This window comes from Notamacropus eugenii, chromosome 3 (genome assembly GCF_028372415.1).
Source record: "Notamacropus eugenii isolate mMacEug1 chromosome 3, mMacEug1.pri_v2, whole genome shotgun sequence".
Taxonomy (NCBI): Eukaryota; Metazoa; Chordata; class Mammalia; order Diprotodontia; family Macropodidae; genus Notamacropus; species Notamacropus eugenii.
The window spans coordinates 18,253,512-18,278,916 of NC_092874.1; the positions used below are offsets into that span (position 1 = coordinate 18,253,512).

The following is a 25,405-nucleotide window of genomic DNA, read 5'->3' on the forward strand; positions in this document are numbered from 1 at the left end:
TGGGGGCTCGGGGCCGGGCCTCCTCCTCCTCCTCCTCCTCCTCCTGCGCCGCCGCCGCCGTAGCAGCAGCCTACGGCCCGGGGGGAGCAGGCCCGGATAATTCAATAACACAGCCGCGGCGGGGGGGAAGGGAAAGGAAGAGAAAGGCTCTGGACTCGAGTGTCCCAGACTCCCCCCTCCCCAGCTCCAGCCTCCGCGCTCCTCCGGGGCTGGGTCCCCCGCGGCGCCACTTTCCCCCACCCCCTTCTCTTCTCCTCCCCTCTCCTCCCCCGCAGTCCCCCATCAACGAGGGATGGCCTAGAAGAGGGGGGAAGGGGTCTGGGAGGTGAGAGGACCGCAGTGGTTTTTCTGTACCAATGTACTCCCGAGCCTGGGCAGGAGGGACAGGTACTCCGGGAGGATGGGGCTTGGTGGGGCGGGCGGGCGGGTAACTGACTCGGGCTGTCGGGGGTGGGTTGTCGCTGGGAATTTTTCGGTCGCTCGCTGCATGTCTTCCTGGGTTAGGATTCCAAGCGAACCGGGCACTTTCTGGGCCTAGGACAGCTCCGCTGTTTTCCTTGGTTCATTCTTGGGGTGGGGGTCGGACAGGGGAGGAGTAGTTGGCTCTTTTCTGCGCCGAACGTTGCGCGGCACTGAGTTTGACCTGGACCTTGGGTAACCAAGTAGCTCTAGCTGATTAGTAAAGGAGAGCTCCTATGATGGTGGTGGCCCTGGCCTAGAGACGCTTGCCCTCCCCTCCCCCCTTTCTCTTTGCCCTCATCTCTACTCTCTGAAAACTTCGAGAGCCATGTAACCAACACAGACACAGCTATCACATAAACACGCGTCCCCCTCCCCCCACGTCTCCCATTCTGTAACTGGTGACAATTGCACAGATCCTAGGCAGCTCGAGGAGGCCTCCTTCTTAGAGATCCTAAGTCGGAATGGGCTGGAATGAAATAGCTTAGGAAGGACAGACTGGCCACCCTGAGCAGGGAGCGTAAGTAAGGAGGGAAGAAGAAACCAGGCGGCTCCGGAGAATTTTCTTAGCTGGATAGATTTCCATCCTCCAAGCGGCGGCCTAAAGGTATTCTTTTCGCCTTCTTGTTTTGAGATGAACAGTCAGGTTTCGTGTTCCTTTTGGGGGAGTCGATTGAAACGTCAATTCTGATTTCTACGTTCAGAATATATTCTCCTCCTCTCAAACATTCTCCAACACCCCCCCCCCCACTAAAAATATACTGATGAGACTCCTGTGTCTTTATTCTGTAAGTCCTACCCAACCTGAATAATGTCTCTCTGAGGATGTGAACCTGGGTCTTCTTTTCATCATATTTACTAAGCTCCAACATGCCTTGGGTCTTTTCCCTGCAGAGAAGGATTGGGGCCAGGCCCTGGCTTTGGTCCTGCGAACTCCAGTAGGCGCTGAGGCAGGCGTCGGGAATAAAGATTAGAGGCGAGCAAAAGGGATTGAATCCCTGATGGCCTTTAACTGAAGATCCGTCCAGCCCAAGTCTTCAGGACTTTGGCTCGGTGGGCAGAAACCTACGGACTCCTTAGGGGCAAAGAGACCAGCCTTGAGGTTTAGGGAAAGGATAGGAAGAAGGTAAGCAGACAGCTATCTAGCTAGCTAGACACACAGACAAAGAAGTTTGTATTACAAACGAAACTGAGGGCTTCCTGATGAAATCTCAAGGATTTCAGCGAGACACACAAAGTCACAGAGGAGCTGGACTTTGTGTCTACAACCCCGACCCAAAAGAAGGACTGGGAGAGGGACAGAGCAGGATATTTTCCTGCCCTTTTTCTTTGGCTGTCCCGAAGCCTAGGCAGGGTGCCAGTCCGGCATTTTCTCAGAAGGCACTGGTCTGTCAGCTCAAAGAATGGACGTGGAGAGCATGGGATGCGTTAGCAGTGATTTTTCTGGAACTCATTTCCATACATTCTCTTGGACCCACTTAAGTAACAACTAAAAAGAATGCCATCATTTCCCTGGCTTTTCCTCTCGCGTGAAAGTAGCTGCAAGCAAATATTTCTTCATCCTCCACATTCTCCTCTTACTTGAGCCAAAATTTTGAAGACTTGTGAGATTCTCCAGTGGTGTTACCTTTGTGTTTCTACCGGGCTCCTTTTGTCTTCCTCTCTCTTCCACTCTCCTTTTTCTCATTGTAAAATGCAAGAAGAGAGAAGAGACAGAAAAGAGAGAGGAGAGTTCGGAGCTCCAAGGGCAGAGTTGTTTTACATACGGGTCAGACACGGCTGGAGGCCAAGGTCAAGTTGAAAGTTGCAGTCTAGCCAATGTGAGACCTGTCACTCAAACCTTGAAGACCCTGTCTGATTTGTTCAAAGGCAGCATCCCTGAAAACAGAGATCTTCCTCTCCTCTCACTTCCTCTCCCCTCCCACGCATGTTTTCTTCCTAATTTTGTTTTCGATCTTCTTTATTGTGGAAGTTGGCCTTTTTTCTTTTGGGGGGAGAGGGAAGGAGCCCCCGTGTGCGTCCTTGCCGAAGTCTCCTTGACTGAAACAGCCTGACTACATCTTTCCATCCCCTCTTTCTTCCAGAGCCGAGTTAAGCCACACTGGACCTTGGACACCCAATATCAACTCAGGGTATTTTGATTTTGTTCTCATCACTTGCTAATTGTTGACTGAAGAAAGGATTGGGAGGAGATGAGATCCAAATTCTTCTCTCTTGACCCCAAAGAGCCAAAGACTCTTTGTGGATGCAAGGTCAGTCGTCAAGGCTCTCTGGATCCCTCTCTCCTCAGAAATGGTTCCGATTTGTATCCGCTCAAAATTTTAGAAATTGCTTTTTTTCTCAGAAGGGAAAAGACTAATGTTTCTGTTTCATTGTCCTTCGGGTTATGAGTTCCCTCTACACTAACTCTGGGAATTTAAGAGTAAGAAACACGACCCGGATATAACACAGTCGGTAATGCTTTTGAAAAAAAAAAAAGAGGAACTTGGTGGCCTGAATTATACAAACCGATAAAATGATTCAAATATTTGACTGGCTCTCTGCCTCCCTCAACTCAAATATGCAATGACAGAGGCCTCAAGAGAGATAAAATAAAAAGCGCAGGATCCATAACATAAACTAGAAATCGAGTAAAAGTAACATTAGCATCTTGACCGAATCATGGGGTACAAAGCGATTTCTCCTACCGGGCGTCATTAGCTCTTAAAATGTCTCAAGGTCCGGTTAGCGCTTGGCATAGATACAAAGCTAAGAGGGGAAAAAGGGAATGAATGCAAAGCGATCAATGGGTCTTTTTCTAGACTGAACTTGACCTCTAGCACAGGATCTGCAAACTGTTGTCCGGTTCCTAGAGGCAGATCTTTTCTCTCTTTTTCTTGATCTGCGATTGGAGAAACAATGAGTTCAGAAATCAAAGAAGGAATCAGAAAAGTAGGCAATGGCCCGACCACTCTGTTATTAAAAGATCTCTGTTGGGGCTGGGGTGGGGGGAGTGGGTAATAAACTCTCTGGTATGTTTGAGGGGGAGACTGGAACCTTATAGGTTTTTTCCTTCCTCCCGCACAACAAAAGTCAAGATTAGAGGACTCTAAACAGCTGCGATCTGAGTCCTCTTGTGTCTGACATTGTCCTGCTTTTCTCTTGCACAACAAAAACAGACATACCAGAATGTGGGATTCTTACTTTGAAAGAATTTTTTTTTATGGGGGCTAGAAGAAGAGTCTTTTAGTAAAATCTATTTTAATGATTGGCTGGTTTTCTTTTCTCTTGTGAACCACTAAAACAATACTTTTTGTGCCCAGGACTCGCTACTTTTCCAATCGTAGCTTCGTCCTTGGTTTTGCTCAGGATGGAATAAATGCGCGCTGCCGGGAAGTCAAACCTATTCAGTCCCTGGATAACCCTGAGTCCTAATATCCTCCAGAATTGGTGTAAGTTTTTCAGCGCTACCTGACAATTCTCACTCGCAGCAACTGGCTTGCGAAAAGCGGGGCCGTCTTAACTTGGGTTCGGAGGTTCAGAAACCGAAAAGGGAGAAGCATCCCAGCAAGGCTGCGGGTGAAGGAAAACAACACTCCAAACTCACTGGCCACATCAGGATGGCCTCTGCCTGCCGTCTCCCGTGCTGTCCTCTCCAACCTCCAAACCCTGGCTTTCCTCTCCTAGAAAGGAGACTAGATATAGATAGGGACGGGCCCTCTTTGTCAGCTTTCCGGAGATGAGAGTTTGGGACTTGAGGGCGATCTTACGCCCTAAACTGGATTAGCCAAAGGCTTAGAAGAACCTCCAACCCCTCTGAAATGAACCTGCAAAGAGAGACAGGCGGCAGCCCAAAGCCACCGACCCAAAGGGCTATCCCAGGAAAAAAAACCTGGACAAGTCGAAGACACAGAAACAAATCGCTTTGTGATTCCTGTTGATTTTCATTAGCAAATGAAATGTTCCTGCGCCCATTCTGAGAGGAAGGCTGCTCACTCAGATTCCATCGGTGTATACCTGGCTGCGCACTGGTCACGGAGGGGATGAACTAAATAGTGCCTTGTAAAGACGCTCGGTATTTCAGGATATTCCTATGTTTCTAATGTAAGCAAGGGGCTTTAGAAAGAACCTTCGCAGATCGTCTTAACCCTCTCCGTCCCGCAGCAGGACTCATGGCGAGAAGGACATAAGTGGAAAAACCTGAAGAATGGGAAGAAAAAAACGCCTTCTGGGGTAGAGGTTGGGGGAGATGGAGACAGGACTCGCCAGATAAGGAAGGGAGATTGGGACCGAGGAATAGAAAAGAAACAAGGAACTGAGGAGAGGGGTGTGGAGTTTTGGGGGAGGAGGGGAGCGGGACAAAACCGAACCCCGAGCCAGTACCTCGAACTCAGATCGGAAACTAGAGTCATACTTCAAACCGGTTTTCAGAGAACGCAGAACCCTACCCCACCTCGCCCCCACCCCTACTCCTGGGCAAACCCGGATAAGAGAGAAGCTCCAAACGGCCCTGCTTTCTTTCCTCCGCAGGAAAGGGAAATTTCTGAGTGTAAACACTATTATTAGCGGCATTCTGCCGTCTAGTTGTACAGCAAGTCTTGGTGTCCCCAAACAACAGAAACCTCAGAAAGAGTAGGGATTGTCTAAAGGAGGAGGCGGATGGGGTGGGGGGTCGCTTAAGCCAGGATAGAGCTTAGGACAAGAGAATTTCCTGTCTTTGGGGTCCCTGTCTCTTGTATTTTCCTGATGCCTTTGATCCTTAGTCCAGGAAGATGTTCTGTTGTCGCTGGGTACATAGGCTTAGCCCAAAGGAAGGCTGAGTACATAGGTAGGTCTCAGAAACCAAAGGGCGCTGATAAAGCAGCTCTAGAGATGTAATCTCCACCATCTAGGGAGCAGTGAAGCCTTCTGCTCTTTGGCTACTTCGGCCACCCTATGCCAGCTAGGGTAACTCAGGAAGAGTCTTGCTCTCAGCCTGACCAAACCTCTCGGACAAAGGTCGTGGAGAATGTCTGCCTAGCTCAGGGTTAGAGAAACCCCTTCAGAGGCTCAAGTAAATACCGTCTTCCTGTCTGAAGCCCGCAGCTCGGGTGAATGTCAATGCTGGAGACAATATGTGGGGAGCCACTTGGATTTGTCCTTAACCTTTGTGCTAGCTAGGGAGCAACACCGAGGAATCTCAGGGGGAGAGGAGTGTATTCTCCCTGGATGCTGGATCCCTGGGCTACTACCCTCTTCTCACTTTTGTAAAAAGCGCCCAAGAATTTCTAAGGCCCCGGTGCCTTTTGGCCTGCCACAACCTCACTACAATGAGCTGCGGTTCACTAGGGTCGCCTTAAATGGTCCGCTCCACGCCACAAACATCTTGGCAACAGGCACGTCCAGGACTAGCAACTAGAAAACATAGAAAAACATTCCGAGGAGCAAGTAAACAGTACCTCATCCACCCCCGTCCTGAGTTTAGGTTCCTCTCTCTCTTATCCTGAACTCTAAGGGCCTAATTCCCCATAAGGAAGACTCAGCAACCCAAGAGATCTTTCCTGACTCGTAGAGGTGGCTCCTGAGACTTCATTTCCACCATGGAGACACAGTCAGATCGTCAGAAGGAAAGAGACTCGAAAATTTAGAAGAGAAAAGGGAACTCAATTCCATTTCCAGAATGCATGGAATAGGAGGGGGTCCCAAACCCAGAAAGAGCTGGAGAAGGCTGAGGTGGCCTTGCTCCTTCTGAGTTTGGCTCATCCTGACCTAAAACTTCATGAAGTTCCTTTTCTCTCTTGGTGGCTTATTCCTGATGACTTCAGAACCTTGGTCACAGGGGTCAGTTCTCTCCCAATGAATTCCTGAAGGTTTAGGAATCAGGGGAAAAAATGGAAAGGAAAGGAAAGGAGAGAGAGAGAGAGAGAGAGAGAGAGAGAGAGAGAGAGAGAGAGAGAGAGAGAGAGAGAGAGAGATGGCGACAGCCCTTTCATCTGCACAATCTGTCTCATTGTTAGGGGATGGATAAGTGCATTTACCCTGGACTCAGAAAAAGAGCCACAGGCATCTTGGTCCTGACCCCGTGTATGCAGACAATTATGATACCCCAGGCACTGTTAGTAAATTAATTTTAGACTCTCTCTTTGAACATATTAAGTAATATTTTGGGTAAGGGAAGGGAATGAGGTAAAGAAAAGAAATACCTAGGAAGGAAGGAATTTGATAACCCCTTCTCTCTCCCCTCCACCCCCCCCCCCCCCTACACACATATACACCTAGTTCTGCTGGTAGGGGATGTGAGGGCTGGCCTGCGTCTATAGGCAGGCCATTTGCAATAGTTAGGAACCCTCCCCATCGAATAATAACGGGACCCTGCATCCTGAAACTAGTCTATGAAGTTCTCAATGTACAGTGAAACTGAGGAAAATCCACTAATGGGGTCACATTCAAGTTGAATGTATGATCTTTTCAATCACACACCACAGTGTAAAAAGGGATTTATTGGAAGATTATATTGTGTAATGATGTGTGCGTGCATACATGCACAACACACTGTACACACCTAAGTGTATAGATATCTATAAATAGATATCTATACACACATATGCACATACATACCCACAGGGGAGTAGTCTACAATTTCGGCACAGGTGAAATCGACCCTCCCGCCTATCCAGGTACTAGGCGGATCTCTGCCACTGGTCAGATTGGCTGGCTCACATATTTAGCACGCATGGCCCAGAGTTCGCTGAGACACAGCCTGGATTGTCCCAGGGCTTCTCTCTCACCTTTTGCTCTGCTCATACACCTGTCCTGCGCGAAAGGCGAGCGGCCTGCTTCGGCTTTATCTGGGTCTGGGCCCCTCGCACTCTCCCAGAGCCAAGTAGCCCTTTTGCTCTCTCTCTCCCGCCTTTCCTTTCTTCAGTCAGTGCTCGGTCTCCCTCTCCTCCCGGGCGCCAGCTGACTAGCTACTGACTAGCTAAAGCTGTCCTTTGTACACCTTTCTGTGTCCCTGCTCTGGCTCTTGAAAAAGGGGTCCCGAGCACGGCTATAAAAATAACCTTTCAATATTAGTTTTTATGGCTATTTACAGTCGGGTCAGTGCGAGGGGAAGCTCTAACTCTCCATTCTTTAGTCAATCCCCGAGTCTCAGGTTTTTTGATGTTCGCTTTATAGGTTGAGAAAGTCAACGGAACAAGGAGAAATCATAGCCAGCAGGGCAGACTTGGTCATAGTGAGAAGAAAGGCAGTGAAGAGGGCGAAGGCTCTATTCCTTTCTTCTCGGCTTTCACGGCTTTGAACGCTGGCCTCGAGGCTCTGGTGAATGGGACCTGTTTTTATCCGAGCGAGTGGAGAAGGAGGATTTCCTCCATCCCACCCCAGCCAGTCCAGCATTGGCCTTAATTTGTGACTTAGCGGAGAAAATGTAAGAAAGCCCTTTAAAACGAAAGGTAACTGCAAGGTGTGGGAGTATAGGGTGTCCGTGTGTGGAGGGGACGGTGGAGAACTGCGGCTGAAGAGGAGGTTGAAAGGAGGAGGTACTATGTCCTCCCTTCTGTAGTTCGGTTACAGTATACAGAGTTGAGGAGAAGCAAAGAGGGGACTCTTCCTGAGGGTGAGAAGCAAGGCCGGCAAAACCCGGGGATCTCAGACTCCTTCTTGCCTAGTCTGAAATCACTTTAGGCTCCCCCTTATCAAGATTATAAATTGATGGGCGGAGGATTTACACCACCCGTTTCCCCAGGGACGTCCAGTCTTTAATCAGGCATTTCTGTTTCTGCCCAGGACCTTTCACAGTGATTAAAGCCATGCCCCAGTGCTCTCGATGCCCTCAGATGAAATGTGGTCCGATATCAAAACCGAATTAGTATTTCCTCGCTTGAAGACCTGTTCTCCGCTTGTCACGCAGGTACACACGCACACACGATCCCCCTCCAGAATGATAAAAGTCAAAGAGATTTTAATATAAATAATCACTTGGAGGGAGGCGGGCAGGGGATTTTCCTTAAAAACCACCCTTGCGAGCCTCCATTTTCAGGAGTAAATGCACTTGTGATTGACTTTTTAAAATACCCAGCTTCTGCTTTTACTTCGGCGTTGTTGGAGCGGGAAAGCCGGTTTGTCTAGTCGTGATCGAGTTCATTGCTGGCCCTAATCCTCTGGCTGGGACCCTTCCCCAGCAAACAGAGAAGGGGGGTTTTAAGAGGCATTTTTGAAAACAGGAAGAGGAAGAAAACTCCAGTAAAGAACCTTAATCTAAATCCTCTGGCTGGGCACCGTGTTCCCCTCCTCTCTTCCCCCCCCTTAGTGAATGTGGTCATTTAGTCCTTGTTTTCCAGTGTGTGGGATTGTTTCAAATGCCCTCTGTTTGTGGTGCTTTAATTACTTTTTTTTCCTGATGTCTTGTTAAATAGTTGGCTGGGTCGATGCTAAATATGCAATCGCTTAAAGGCACTCGAATGGGGCTGTTGGTTGCAAATGGTGAGTCCGTAAATTAAGCAACAGTAGACATTATGGGCACAGATTTCGTATAAATATCTCGAACAACTCCAGCTCTAATGGGTGTAAACTCCAGAGAGGCCCCATTGCCTCCGGTGTCCTGGGAACCTGGCCCTTGGTCCACCATCCTCCCGTTACCACAACTGGGTTCAAACGGGGGAAGGGAGGGAGAGGGGTGGTTGAAGCCTTTGTTGAAATTCTCCAATGTCTTCCGAATATGGACTGGAGAGAATCGAGAAGAGTCCAGAGGTCTGGGAAGAGACTGGAACAGAAAGATGAGACTTGGGAAGGGAAGAGGGTAGAAGAAAGGGCCCTGGAACCGGGAAGAGGAGAGGCAGGAGGCCAGCCTGGCAGGTATATAAATGTATCTATATCTATATCTATATCTATATCTATATCTATATCTATATCTATATCTATCTGTGTATGTAGGTATGCATCTCTCTCTCCCTCCCTCGCTCCCTCCCCCTCTCTCTCTCTCTCTGCCCTTTTTCTGTGTCTCTCTTTTGTCTCTCACACACAGCTAAAAACCTCCTGATTCCAAACCCATACAAGTCTTTTGGGCAAACAGATAGGGACACAGAAAAAGTGTCCTCTAGAGGCATAGGGTGCTGGAGTCGGGTCAAAGTCAGCGAAGGGCTTTGGCCAACCTTTCCCTAGGCTTTGGGGAACGGGAAGAAAATAATTAGGGCTTAAAGAAGCTACGTGGGGTCTGGAGAGAAATGCTTTGGCTAACTTCTCGATCCAATCCCTGAATGCAGAGAATTCGGTTTAGCCGCTGTGCGTTGCACCTCCGAGGCTGCCTTCCTGTAGTTTAAACACTCTGGCCCCTGAGCCGGGATCCGCGCGCACCTCTCTTCTTACTGTGGGGTAGGTAGTCCCTTGGCGCCTGCTACTAATTACCTCCTTTCAGCCACTTTTAAAAAAGCCATATTTCTTCAAATTTCTGGGACATAATGTGAGGTTATGTCAGGTCATGGGACCCTCGCCTGGTGCAAAGTAATTTGATGTCACCGAGAGCGATCAGACTCATTTGTCACCGTGAGTAAGAGAGGTAAAAACAGCTTCAACCAGAAAGCAAGTGGGAAATTCGTGTGGAGGAATATTTGTTTCAATCTCTGGTCGGCAGCTGCAGGCTGTTCGGTGGGGAGGGGGGAGCTAGGCTCTCAGCTTTTTGCCCTCCCCGCTCCTCAAGCCTCTGAGTTCTACTCAACTTTGCCCTCCTTCTCAGCACCATGCCTCTGGCTGTGGCGCCCGGAGGAAAGTCTCATGAACACCAGGATCTAACACCCTGGGAAACTGAGGAAACCACCGAGGGCCTTGGCACAGCAGGATTTATGCCCAGCCTGGCCCATCACAGCCTCCTCAGCTACTCAACTGTTGCCACTCTTTGTCTTCGATGCCAAAAGACCTTCCAGGCACCTTCCTGTGGGTGGAACAAGGGTTATCAGTTGGAATAATCAGAGAGGGCCAGGCTTCTCAGAAGGGCGTTCTGATCCTGACACAGTTGGCAATAGGAACAGAGTATGAAGTCTGGTGAGTAGGGGGTGAGAATGTTTCTATTTAACTTCCATATTTCCAGTTCTACTCAATTGAGAAAGGTCAGAAGGGAATCTAAAATGAAGGAGTTGATGAATTTGGGCATAAGCCCGAAGCATCACCAAAGATTTCACCTATAATATTTGAACAGGGAGCCAGTGCTAGGGGCTATATCCACTTTCCTCAGCTCCATGGAGTAGCTCAAACCTGGATCCAGAACTCAAGGGTTCTCCCACCTTATAAACTGGCATCCCTTCAGTATCACAGCTTCTGGCTGGCAAGTTACCAATGCTAAAACAATTAACTTGGTGACCCAAGGATTTCAGCAATGATATTTGATGTCAAATATTCCTTGACTGATCAGTGGATTCATGACCTCATCTATGTGGGCACTCTCTATCCCAACAAAGGTTACAGGACATCCTTTTCTTGTCATTCTGTGTTACAGTATTCTCACACACGGCTTTCCTAAAAGCCTCTATAAAGGACCCAATCTACATGTTGGCATCTTTCTCTGCTTTTTTTTTTTTTAATACTTAGACAACACCAATGCAGCATGCTGGCTGTTCACCAGTTACCCCTTATTCTTGATACATGGCTAACTCCACCATACAAACAAATTGATATCATTTTTTTAATTATCTAGAGGAAGTCATAATAGGTAGTGAGCTGAAACCTATAGGCTCCCATCCTTCATCTTTCTTTTTAGTATTAAATTTTCCAGTTAACAAGCATTTGTCTTCTCTCCCTCTCTGCCTCTACCCTACTGGAAAAGAAGGTGGAAAAAAAAAGCTTGGCATTAAATACGTATAGTCAAGCAAAACAAATTTTCATGTCACCCATGTCTTCTACATATTGAGGCTATCTCCTCTCTGTCTAGAAAGTGGACAGCATTCTTCAATCACCTGTTCTCTGTGTTGCTCTGTACAGAGTTCTTAAGTTTTTCACAGCTCTTCATCTGTGCAATTTTGTTGTTGGAGTATCAACTGTTCTCCTGGTTCTGCTTCCTTTACCTTGCACCAGGTTCATACAAACCTTCCCGGGTTTCTCTGAAACCATTAATTTTGCATTGTCTCATGGTGTGACAATATTCTATTACACCCATATTCGATATTTTGTTCAGCCTATTTCCAATTTATTGACATTCCCTTAGTGTCCAATTGTTTGACACCACAAAAGAGCTGCTATTAAATATTTGTGCACAGATGGGTCCTTTGGGCTATAGAGCTATTGGTATTATTAGGTCAAAGGGTATGAGGAGTTTAGTAACTTTGGGGATATGGTTCCAAATTGTTTCCCAGAAATGTCAGACATAGTTAATCTTTATGTTGATCATAGGGACGTCTGTCCTCTTAAGTGTTCCAAGATATTGGAATTCCATGACTCACAATTCTTCAGCATCACTGGGAGATGTTTAAAAAAATGAGCTTTAACCCTAGGATTATATGGAGTTTAGAATGGGATGGAACCTCCACACATGGGACCCAAAAATATATGCTGTATTCTTCTGCATAATGTAATATTATTATGAATATGTGTGCATAAAATAATAGGTCAAGTTATTCTGTGATGAATAATGACAGCACTCATATATTGCAAATCTAGCATCATTTTCATTTTAATTAACATTTATCAACCACCTATGTGCTAAAGAGTGAGGATACAAAAGCAAAAGAAAACTCCTTGCCCCCCAAAAGCTTACATTTTATTGGAGGATGGAAAAAAAATATAGCCAAGGGGAAAAAATTTTTGCAGGTACCCAAGCAGATATGAAATACTACAAAGTACAAGTAAGAGGGAGAGAATATTAATACATAGGAAGGTCAAAGTCATCATGCAGGAGCAGGCAGCTGAGCTGTGTTTTGAAGGAGGTACAATGTGATTGGTTTTCATAGAGTATTTATTGCATATTGATGCCAAGAAATGTTAGTTCTAACATCCCATTTGTCCTGGCTAAACTGGAAAGGGGTAAAAAAAGGAGTGAAAACTCATGGGGAGAGATGGACACAGACAGACACCTTGAGTAACAATGAGACCTAATGACCATTTACCCGCCATAAACAGCCAGGGAAGTGTCCAGGGCAGAAATTAATATGCCTGCTACCTGTTTTGTCTTCCTTGTTTGACCAGGCCTTAGATTTGGGAAGGAGCTCTAATCTAAGGGCATTTAAAGTGGTTGGTAAAGAGTGGGAGGGAAGGGTCTCTTTCTGAATCTCCTTCAGTCAGACCAAGAACAAGTCTAGTGACTCAGATGAGGATGACTTTTGGGGAGGTTCTTGTTGATGTCAAGAGCTAATGCTGGAGATTGATGTCATAAGTCAAATGAGTCTGACCCTGGAAACTCCATCCCAGTATCTAACTAGTTATTGGGAAAGTCAGAGTCCCTCACTGTTTGCCTACATATTTCTAAAAGTTTATCTTAAATCCTCAATTAAATTCCTAAAGAAAATGCATATGATGTTGGTTGGAAGGCACATGGAAATAAAGAGGTCTTTGATTGTTGACCCAAAGCAAAACCAGTGGACAATCACTCTAGAACCTGATTTTAGCATGGTGTCTAGTTACCAGTCATCACAAATAGCAGTCAGGAGAAGGGATATTATTTGTCATACTAAAGGCAAGGACCCTGAACTCTTTCTACTGACCAACATTTTTCATTGTGTCATAACTAAACTCACCTTAGCTAAAAGCTACCATAGGATACCCTCAGAGTGAACCATTCTAAAAAATGTACCAGAAACATTCCCTTCTGAATGTCAACAGCCTTGCCTGAGGGAGAAGCCAAAGAGGAAAAAAGAGAGTGTGATTGGATTGAGATTAGAAAATAGAGAGGAAAGGAAAAGAGACAGAATTCCACAAGGTCAGCGGTCTTGGAGGGTTTCCATGGAAGCAAAATTGCTAAAACAATGTACCACCTCCTACGTGAGGTTTTTCTGATCCCCGCCCCAGTTGCCATGCATTTTTCCTCTCCTTCCTTTTTGTATTCATGTGCTAATATTTGCCATCCACTCATTTGTGCAAATTTTGTATTCCTCTCTGCTCTAGTAAAATATAAGCTCCCTGAGATGGTATCTCTTAAAGGAGACTTCTGCTGAGTTGCTGGTACCTTCTGCCCCAATTGCATTGTATTGGAGTCAGAATGATCTAAACTTGTATCTTGCCTCAGACATTAGCTGTGTGATCCTGGGCAAGTCACTTAATTCTTGCCTGACTTAGTGTCTTCATCTGTGAAATGGGGATACTTCCCAATGTTGCTGTAAGATAAAATGAGATACTGTTTGTAAAATGCTTTGCAAATCATGAAGTAAATTCAGTGATGATGATGGTTATTTGGGTACCTGCTTTTCCTCGCACAATCTCCTTGAGGGACTGTCTCGTTGTTTTGCTTCCAGTGTCTAGCACAGTACCTGCCATGTAATAGATGCTTGGTGATTGCTTCAGGGCAGGGACCATTTCATTTTCACCAGTGTACCTTACGGCCTTGGCACATGGCACGTAGTAGGTGTTTAATGAGTGCTTGTTTAATTAGACTGAATGAGCAGCCCTTTTGGGAGGAGGTATAAGCTCTTAAAAGACCTAATGGAAATGTCAGGGACTCTTTTCAGGAAACGAAACCAGAGGGGACAGGAACCTCCTCTCCCCAGGGTCCAGGGAGGGTCATTGCCAGCAGAGGAACCAGACTGACCAAGTGATGGGCTTGCAGTTGCCACCACTTCCCACTAGATGTCTTCAGAGCTAATGAGAATTCAAAGGCTCTGTCCTTTGGGTGGCGGTGGATTTCTCAGGCCTCTTTTTGAAGTCTGGCACTTCAGCAGCGAAACCAAACTCCCCTTCTTTTCTTTTCTAGAACTCCTTCCCCCAGTCTTTTCCCAATTTCTGTTCTTTTCAAGGGAATCTCTGAAAGTAGGCTGAAATAAAACCTGGGCTTGAAGCCCTGAATGGCTTCCTGCTTCATGCCATTGGAATCTTTTTTTTTTTTTTTTTTTATGACTTTAGATGTGTTTAAATAACATAGCAAGGCTGGGCACCCACCTTGGATTAAACTTTAATCAGCTGAGCCCAAGGACGACCAGGTGGTAAATGAGTTTGCTCTGACATTGCTCCTTAGGGGACAATGAGCAGTCCAAGGTTCAGTTTGTACAGTGCCACAGTATCTTGCTACCCTCTTGGCTCTTATCTGGAGCTAGACTGAGGTCCAATTACTGCCTCAATTAGAGGCAGCCCTAAGGAAGTGAATTTCTCTTCTATTGGGTGAAAACCTGCAGACAGACAGACACCTTGAGTAACAATGTGACCTAATGACCATTTACCCGCCATAAACAGCCAGGGAAGTGTCCAGGGCAGAAACTCAGAGCCCTTTCCATTTTCATGGGACTTTGAAGAATGATTAAAGGAATAGTGCCCGGCAGTCATTGCTCTTCCAGTCCCATCTGACACCATCAAGCTCACTTTGTAACACTATCCACCTTCATGCAATCATAATCTTTTCCCTTAAGAGACCTTGTGTCACCCCATCCTCACGGCATCTTTTAATTCATGAGGAATTTATACACATACAAGCACACAAAGACCTGTCAAAAGTCATTCCTTTCTTAATTGCCATTTTTTTGAGAATTAATTTCAACAGTAAGTTTACTCCTCATCCACATCTAAGAATTGATTCAACCTGAATATTAATGTAATATAGTATGTAATATCATAAGATAACAGAATATAACACAATATAATATGATACAGGTGCATCAAATGTCTCAGTGAGGTTTTAAGGTTTACTTTTTGGTACCCTGTATAATTTAACATAGTATAACATAGCATAATATAATGTAATGTGACATAACAATCTAATAAAACATATCACAATATAAGACATAATGTCATAATATAACATAATACATGATATGATGCAGTAAAATATCATATCATATGTCCTAGTAAATATATATTTTCTCTTAATTGTATAGTTTGTCAATTATATATATATAAAATATATAAATATATACATATGTGTACATACATATACATAGAACATAAATATGGACATACATATTTTTGGCAAATTTGTGATTTTGTTCCTTTAAGGACTGTGTGCCTATATGTACATGTGTATATGTGTATCTATTTACACATTGCAATTAGATAATATCCTTCAATTCAACTGGACAAGGATTTGTTAGTCATCTGCTCTACAGGCACAGTTGTCAGAGGGAGAAGTAACAGAAAAAAAAATCCAAACAATACTTGCCCCCAACAAACAAATTCTACTGAGAGCTATGCCAGGGTGCTTTATGTGGATAAATAAGTATACCATGTATTTGAGGTAGATATAGAGTAGTTAAGGGTGTTGAGAAGCACTGATAACTGGGATGTTTCTGCAAAGCCTTTCCTGAACTACACAGTTTAATTGAAATCCACAAACATTTATGCAGCACTGTGCTACAGGGCTGGGGATACAAAACCCAAAATAAAAACAGTCCTTGTCTTCTAGGAGCTTACACGCAGTTTGGGGTACATATTCCTTACATAACAGTTATTATTTTATAGAATGTTCCTCAGAAGACCTGAGTTCAAATTTCAAGCGTCCCTCCCCCTCATCTTGAGGACAGGAACTATCTTTCTCTTTTTCTGGGTAATTAATCATTTTATTAAGAATACTAGTATTTTATTAATAAAAGAAATGGTCCTTTGACTATCTCTCTCAGATCAAAGATCCTGTCTTTCTTTTTTATCAATTGTAGCTCCCAGTACTCCCCAAATGCCTGGAGGTCATAAACAAATACCTATTGAATTATCATAAAAAGAATATTCAATCTTTTATATGTTACATATTATACATATATGTGGAAGAACATTTGGAAGCTATTTAAATCTATCTGTATGTATATATGCCTATATGAATACATAAGCTAGAATGTATATATAATATATGTATGCATATATTATATAGATTACATTTATATAATACACATAAAAGAAAATGTATATGATGTATACAGTATAGATATATAGGAATGTGTAGATAAATGGACAGATAGATAATATAAATCTAAAAAAAGTATAGATTTTCTCTCTTGAAGTTAGAGAGTCCTGAGTTTGTTCTACTTCTAAGAAATATTGCTTGGATGTGAATGAAACACTTAAACTCTCAGGGGCCCAAATACTCTTTAAGATTATGGATGAGCAAAATTATTGGAAGTCGTTTCAAGGAGCATGAACTGAACACCCCCCCAAATCGTGGTCTACACCCCAAAACACTATGTGTCTGGAATTAAAAGATGCAGTGGAATGGAATCCCATAGGAACTTTTAAAGGAAGAAATTTAGTTTTGTACAGGTGAATAATGAGAAAGACAGAGTCAGAGACAAAGAGGAGAGGGAGAGATAGTTCAAAGTAATAAGTGCTTGCTTTGTGTTATGATCCAATTCCTGGTGGGACCTGTGATTCCACTGAAATAGGGTACTTCCTCAAACAAGCAGTTGAACAATGAGCATTTATTAATTGTCTTCTGTGAACCAAAACTTTATCAAGGGTACAAGACTGGTTTTGTCTTTTTTTATTTCTACCCTACTTTAGAACTGCTTTCCGCATTTGTTTTACTCCGCATTCACCTCTAAGGACTGATGTTCTCCTCATGATTATTCCTTGGAATTGTGATTCATTGAGTATTCTGGTGCTTTGCTGAAAAGTGTTATATAAACCACAAGACAAGTCTTGTAGTTCCTAGGCATGTCCTCAAACATATCTTGGCATATTCTCTCTTTCTTTCCCCCAGCCCCCATCAGAGCTTTCTGCCTATTCTGGAAAATAAGTCCCAAGGTGAAGTATGACACCTATATTTGTGGAAATGTATTTTACTGGACTATGCAGATTTTTCTTCAATAGGAAAGAGAGAGAAAATGTGTTGGCCAAATGAAAAAATGAACTTTAATTTAAAAATAGGAAATACAAGCAGCAGTCCAGAAAAGGATTCCCAGACACAGGAAGTCACTTTTGTTGCGCTGAGAAACAAAATGAAAATAAATGCCAATTTCCAGAAAATCCCAACTTTCCAGTCTACTTTAGTGAGGGGCCTGAGGCTTGTCTACTTACTTCTCTCTGTCTAAGAGAAGATGCCTCTTCTCTGAATTTCCTTTCTAGTTGTTTTCTGTTGCCTGTTAGGGGCTGTTACTTTTATCTATGCTGAGCATTGAGACGCAGTCATAATTGTTCTGTACTTGTATGTTGATTTCTAGGGGCTGAAGTTATAAAAAATCTAAGGCTGAGGATCGGCCTGAAGACTTAGGAAAATGAGTGGAACTATCAACAAAAAGATTACCTAAAAAGGTAGTAAGTCAATAAAGAGGAAAAAGATGAATGATCCTGAGGGATAGATAACAAGATATACTAGCCTCCTCCCAGCAGAGAAGTGAGATGAATAGGGCTGAATATTGTAAAGCCTATCAGAATGGATATCTGCATTGAGCTCAGACAAAGTGATTAATAAATGCTTGTTGGTTATTGACTGTTTTTGCTTAATTGTTTTTCTTTGATAAGGAAAGGTTAAATTATTGTATGGGGATTTCTAGATATGACTGTAGTATAAAACAAAGGCAAAAATAATTTTAGAAATAATATAATGTGCGTGCGCGTGCATGTGTATGTCTTACAAGGAAGTAAAACCATGAAGGAGAAGTGTAACTAATCCAGCCATTCTATTGGGCTCCCTGGTTCAGTGTGATATGGGGAAAGTACATTCCTATTGCAGGTACTCCCCCCATCCCCATTTGGGTTTCTTTTAATTTTAATTGATATTTTTATTTTTAATATAGCTGATAAGTATAAAGATTCAATCTACAGAGTATACTTCCTAAACAAGATGAGTGTTTACAATCTCATATGTAGTTTTCCTCCTTTTCTTCTCCACCACTCTCTCCTCTCCAGCTTTTCTAAGGAAGTCTAGCTCAGCCTAGACTCCAGGACTCAGGAGAGGTCAGAAGGATATGGAGCAGGGCTCTCAATTTCTGACACTCCTTGTGGGTATGTGGATGTTTGTGTAAGGGAAGGGTGCAGGGGCTCCTTGGAGGCGAGGTATTTTTAAAATAATCAACGGTACAATTAGATCAATGGAGACACAAGAGGCTGTTTAGAAAAAAAAATGTTTTTTATTTATTCCAGGCCCTGTCCCAGAAGGCTTCCCCAAATCTCAGGCCCCAATGTTTTATTGTCTAGTCCGTCTGCAGGTTGTAATTATACATTCAAGATGTTTAGGGTTTGCAAATGCTCTGGCTGTTGGTGGTGAAAATTCCACTTCTGCAAAGAAAAAAATCTGGAGATAATTAACTGAAATAGCCAAGAACACTGTGTCGCCTACACTGTAAATGGTCCCGATGTTAAAAAAAACCTTTACAAGATGTTAAAAAAAACAAAACACAAAACACAAAAAAACTCTTGTAATGAATAGAAGCGGGACAAACGCCGGATTAGGGTTTTCTCGGAGTTACTAAGGGCTGGGATAATCACTCTGTTGTTAGCTCGCCTAGCCTCAGTCTATTGGTGAAGCGAAGACCAGAGAACCGGAGGTGATGGGCTGGCAAAATCCGCCTAGAAAGACCAAGGGAACCCAGGGGAGACAGAACCTCCGAACTCAGGGGCCTGGAAGAGTGAGCTGGCCCAGGAATGGGGCAGAAGCCCCTCTGAGCTTGGAGGCAGAAAGGGGGAAACTTAAGAGGGAAAAGGGAGAGGGGGAAAAGGGAAAGAAGGAAGAAGGAAGGTAGGGGAGGATCGAGGCTCCCAAGGCTTACCGCAAAGGAAGGAACATACTCGGAGAGACACGTTGCTTCTTGTCTGAGGGACAGACCCGGCGGGCCTGGGGTGGTGGGGAGACAGATTCCTGGAGAAAAAGGAGGCTGATTGTTGAGAGTTCCCAACTAATCACAGGCCAAAGCACAGAAAGGAGACTTTGGGGACTGGGGTCACTGCAAACCACCCTTTTCACTTGGGGGTTAATCCTTTATTCTGAGTCCAGGTTGCTAGGGACAAGGTAGAAAAGTTGGGAGTTAGAGAGGAGATCTTGCTCCTCTCCAGAGGATCTGGCATGTTCCGGCCACTTGAAAAGGTTAAGAGCTCCTGGCCTGTAGCCTGCCAAGGCATGTGGCGGTGTCACTTTGGTAATCAGGGGACCTTTTACAGTTTTTGCTTGACTCCTGCTCTCCCAGTTACTCCCCTCCCTTCTCTTCCCAATTCCCGCAGGTCCTAGCCCTCCTGAAGAGACCCACTCACCTCACCCCACCCCACTTCGGACCAAGGGACCATGGAGCTCCTAAGTCAAAGTGTCTCCCCCCCTCCCCATTCTGTTTTTGCTGCAGAAGCCAAGTGGATTCTCGAGGATGCCCCAGTTGCATGTTCCATAGGGTGCTTTATTGATGACATTGGAGAGCAGAGGGGGAAAAATATGGGAGACAGAGGGGAGAAGGAGAGAAGAGGAAAGTGAAAGAAAGGAGGAGAGAAGAGAAGCACTGTTTCCTTGATCCTCATTTCTACTCTGAAAGGAAAGTGGAACCATCTTACCCCTTTCAACTTTGCACCACGAAGAAAACCGTGGAAAGGGCTAGAAAGAGACATCATCCATATTTTCCTGTTATTTGCAACAGCAGACTTATGGTTATAAGGAAATAAGAGATTTACAAATCAAGCAGTTTTTGTAATGGTTAATACTAATGACAGCGATAATGTTCATTAAAAATCTGGATAGAAATCAGTACAAAAACGAGATGGACCTCAAAGCATTATTAAGCATTTTGATGGTTTTTTGTTTCGTTTTGTTTGGACATCATCTCCAAATATAGCCTTTCCTCCTCACTTAAGAGAATCATACTTTGCAATACATTCAAAGCAGTAAATATTCAATTTTCTACACAGTTTTTACCCTTCAAACTACTACGAACACACCATATTTCAGTAGAACAGTAGTGATAACAATCGCTTTGAAGTCTGGCTTGCTTTTGTTTTATTTTCAAGTCTTGTCTGATTTTTAAAATAAAAAACAAACAAAAGAAACACACACATAGACCAGTCCATCCAGAAATAAGCCCCCTTCTTCCTTCCACCACCTTGCCTCCAGTGGATGAGCCGCTTGGTGCCAGCTCGTGCCCTGCTTTCTGCTGCTATCCAAGACAAATCCACTTTTTCTGTGAGTTCCAAAGGCATTCAAGGAGAACAGAGCAGGGATGGGTTTCCAAACAAAACTCACGTTGTTCAAATAAAAATCACATTGTCCAGGGTGCTTCAAGGGTGCTAAATAGTGTCTCCCAACCTGTTCTCCTCTTTTGACTTTGGAGGAACACCTCTGGAAGCATCAAAGGGAGTTTGAAGACAAAACGGTTGCCATTGGCTTCGGCCTGGGGGGCGAGGGAGGAGGTTGGTGGTGCTAGCCATCACAGAACTAAGATGCTTTAGGAAATGGTCTTATTTTCAAACTTCAGCCTACTACTACTACTACTACTATTACTACTACTGCTGCTACTACTACTACTACTACTACTACTACTACTACTACTACTACTAATTTTAACAAATTGGGCATGGAGTGTGTGGGAGGGTGGGAGAGTGGTGATGAGAGAAGAGAAAAAGAGATGCAATGTTTTATGACCCAACTTTCTTTTTCATAGCTCACCTCCCTCCCCCCACCCCCCAAATCTGTGCAGCCACACACAGTAAGGTCTCTGCAAAGGCAAAGGAGGAAAAGCGTGTGCAATTTTTCCTCATTCCCCAGAACATAACCAAATAATTATACTCTAGTTAACTGATTGGTAAAGGCTCCAATTCCGTAGCTGGAGTGTGCAAGCCGTCTGAGGGAAGTTCAGTAGCAGAGGAATTGAAGTCCTGAGAGAAGCGTCCTAAAATAACCGCCCCCCCCCCCCCTCCAATCCCTCCCCACACTCCTCCATCTCTCCTTTCTGAGCTGCTGGGTTGGGAATGAGATGAAAGCCCAACTGCTTGCAGGCGGGGGTCCAGCCCCAGAAAGGTAATCCCTCACTCTCCGCGTGCCTTCGCATAATGAGACAGCCTGGGGCCCATGAAAGTGCAGACCTGGGGAGTGGTTAGGGACAGCCCAGTCCCAGGATCAAGCCGAGAACTACCAGGGAAGGAGTGCAGGGTTCTGCCCAATTCTTCTTTTTCTGCATTTGCCCCAGCTAGAGGAGGTTAGAAGGCAGGAGATGTTACTCCTTTAGGGGGAGAGGGTCTGAAAAGGCTGGAGAAGCCTACAGGTGCTGGGATCATCTTCCTTGGTCTCTCCTTCTGAAAGCGAGAGAAGACAGAAAACGCAACAGAGTGGCCCCCCAGTCTTGATCCACATCTCAGATAGCCAAAACGGGACCAAATACCAGAGCTTAGAGAAACAATAGAAAATCAAGCAGCCTGAATACTAGAGAAATGTTTCCCACCCCCCCATCCTCTCCATCCCAAACCCCTTCCAAATAGCCCCCCTTTCTGAGTGCAAGGCTGGAGACGCCTAAAAAGCTTAACCAGGATTTTCCCAAGCAGAATGCCAGAGAGAAAAGTCATTGTTTCTGCGGTTTTCTTGGCTGATTTTATAAATGAAAGATTGCAGGGAAGGGTCCCACTGTTATTATTTTGAGTTAAAAAGCAAAACTCTCCCTTCTCCATCTCTCTCTGTCTCTCTGTCTCTGTCTCTGTCTCTCTGTCTCTGTCTCTCTCTGTCTCTCTCTCTCTCTCACATACACACACACAAACACACACACACACACACACACACACACACACACACTCTTCTCCCTGAAATGCATTCTCTACAATCCAAGGCGAATCAAGTGTCAATGGATGCCAACGCTCTCTTCTCCCTCCCCAAATGTCCTCCCCACGATCCAAAACGAATCAGGCCCCTATGAACGCCCACATTTTCGACTAGTCTGTCTTCCAGCTCATTCCAAACTTCCAGAAAACAGGCACTTGGATTCTTGGGCAAAAGACCTCGGGGGCACTGGAAAAGGCTACTTCTGGGACGTAGGGTCGGCCACGGGTGAGTGATTTCTTTTCCAAGGTCTCTTGTGCGTCCTAGGCTGGGCAAAAGACTTTTTTTTCTTGCTGAGTCTTCAGGGAAGGAGACCCCAGTCTCACTTCGCTATAATAGGCTCTGAGTTGGACCTAAAAGTCGGAAAGAGGGTCGCGGTTCTGATGGGAAGTAGCATGTGTGTGACTGATAGCTTCAGGAGCAAAGGTGGAAGGATCAGTAAAAGATGTTAGATTTTCAGAGAAAGATTCTCTGGCCTTAGGCGACCCATGAGATCTCGAGTTACCAAGATTTTCCTCTTCTCTTTCTGTGTTTGTGTATGTGTTTTTGCTTTTGTGCGTGTGTATGTTTTCTTGCCTTCCCTCTTTAGGAGAGTTGCGGGAGGGCGGGGGGGGGGGCAGGGAAGGGGGGGTGCAGTGCTGTTGGTAGCATCTAAAACTCTGAGGCCATCCCTCTGCTCCAGCTGATTCATAGGGCAGCCTGGCTGGGGGATGGGGGCTCTCCAAGCAGGTCAGGCTGGGCGATTTTCCTGGGGCAGTCTTCGACCGGGTATTGGGATCGTCGGAGATCCGGTCCCCAGGCCGGGGCACGGTAATGAGACCTCAGAGCAGTGCGAGGCGCCCGCCGGTTAATGAACAGAGCCGTCGAGAAAGGATCTGCTTTGATCTCCTTTGGACCCAGCATCTTGGCTTGGAGAAGACGGGGCTGCTAATTGGATTTCGCCGTTGCCTTTAATCTCCACCACCCCGCTTGGAACCCGACCAAGAGGAATTAAAACGAATTTGATAAACAAGATGTAACTGACTCCTAGTTTTAAAAGCGAGCTAAAGGAGAGCTAATGATCGCAGCTAGGTTGCCACCTCACAAAAAGACTTTCGGTTTGAGTTTCTGGGTCCCCTGCAGCCCCGAGTCTCCCTCATCTCTTTCCGCCTCCATTTCCTACACCTTGGCTAGGGCTTAATTAGATTGGAAGGAGAGGTGAAGGCGTAGTGGTGAGAGAAAACACTTTCAGTTGGGGAGGAGGCAGAAAGACGCTGTGGGTCACTGGCAAGTCTCGGGAGGCCTCCGGGGAAAGGGTAAGAAGGTGGAGGCCCGTTCCAGGGGGACTGATGGGACTGAGATGGAGAAAGAATGAACAAGTCGGGCCTGCACAAGCCTCATTTTGAACTTCAAGGCTAGGAGAGAGTGAAAGACTTGCAGGAAAGGAAGAGAGGAAAAGAGATACTGAGACTGAAGGAAGCAGGGAAAGTGGGAGAAGGGGGAGGGAAGGAGGGCAAGACGGAGACAAAGACAGGGAGAAGAGAGATGATATGAAATATCAGGGGCAGGGTGAAAGTATCAAAGGGAATAGGTTTTTTTTAATGTGGTTTCTCTTCTTAAACCATGGTCATATCATTCCTTATTTAAATTGACTCCTAGAGAAAAGATGGAATGATATGTAGCCAACTTCAGAGGGGAAGAAGGAATGGTGACAGAAAGCAGGTGAAAATGAAGGAGGAATCACTGCTTTTCTGGGCAACACTCCACTCCAACACTTTTGAGAGGCCTTTGAACAAATATTTGACTTTCAGACTGTAAATTTCTAGTCTCCAAATGCAAAGCTTTCAGACACCTATTTTTGTGCCTAGGGTATGGGATATAGTGAGGGCAGCTAAGCTCACTCTACCTAGGGGCTGGTTAAAAAAAGGTAAACTCTTTCTCTCACTGAAGTGGGGTCTAACTTCTGGTAAGGGGAAGAGGTCACTGTGGGGGCCTGGTTTACACATGCTTGCAATCCCCTGCTTGCCAGTGACCAGAACTTGAAAATCTTTTGGAGAACTGGCTACAAGAAACCCCTCTCCAGAAGAATTCTTTACTAAAGGAGAGATAGAATGCATTATGAAATGCAAAATGGATAACTTTGATTACATTAAACTGAGAAGTTTTTGCACAACCAAACCCAATACAACCAAAATCTGGAGGGATGTAGTAAATTGGGAAAGAATTTTTACAGCTAAGCTCGGGGATAAAGGCCTCATTTCTAGAACATATAGAGAACTGATCCAAATGTATAATCATACAAGTCATTCCCCAATTGATAAATGGTCAAAGGATATGAACAGGCAATTTTCAGAGGAAGAAATTAAAGCTATCTATAATCATATGAAAAAATGCTCTAAATCACTATTGGTTAGAGAGATGCAAATCAAAACAACTCTGAGGTACCACATCACACCTATAAGATTGGCAAACATGACAGAACAAGAAAATGATAAATGCTGGAGAGGATGTGGGAAAGTTGGAATACTAATTCATTGTTGGTGGAGCTGCGAGCGCATCCAACCATTCTGGAGAGCAATTTGGAACTATGCCCAAAGGGCTACAAAAATGTGCATACCCTTTGACCCAGCAATATCGCTACTAGGACTATATCCCCAAGAGATCATAAAAATGGGAAAGGATCCCACATGTACAAAAATATTTATAGCAGCACTCTATGTAGTTGCCAAAAACTGGAAGTCAAGGGGATGTCCATCAATTGGGGAATGGCTGAATAAATTATGGTATATGAATGTAATGAAGTACTATTGTGCCATAAGAAATGATGAACAAGAAGACTTCAGAGAGGCCTGGAAGGACTTATATGACCTGATGCTGAGTGAAAGGAGCAGAACCAGGAGAACTTTATGCACAGCAACAACCACAGTGTGTGAGAGTTTTTTCTGGTAGACTTAGATTTGTGTAATAACACAAGAACTTCTTACCAAAAAAAAAAAAAATCCCAATGGAGGATCTCAAGGCAAAATGCCTGCCACACTCAGAGAGAGAAATATGGAAGTCACTCACATATTGTAGCAGATCATGTTTGTGTATGTGTATGTGTTTGTGTATCATGTTCTGATTTGTTATACGATTTCTTTCATTTATCTTAGTCTGACTACATAGCATGACTATAGTGAAAAT

At 44.7% G+C, this 25,405-nt stretch overlaps 1 long non-coding RNA gene across 3 annotated transcripts; it reads left to right on the forward strand.

The window, feature by feature from the left end:
- The first annotated feature begins 86 nt into the window (after positions 1 to 86).
- On the forward strand, positions 87 to 22,818 carry LOC140532493 (uncharacterized). 3 transcript variants are annotated; one of them, XR_011976542.1, is made up of 7 exons: positions 87 to 387; positions 7,594 to 7,868; positions 8,203 to 8,326; positions 8,832 to 9,270; positions 9,678 to 9,786; positions 10,148 to 10,452; positions 17,685 to 22,818. It is a non-coding gene; the product is annotated as an uncharacterized lncRNA (long non-coding RNA). The 3 variants fall into 3 exon arrangements; XR_011976541.1 differs by having other exon boundaries at positions 7,594 to 7,843; XR_011976543.1 differs by having other exon boundaries at positions 7,594 to 7,843; positions 19,681 to 22,818.
- Positions 22,819 to 25,405: the final 2,587 nt, after the last annotated feature.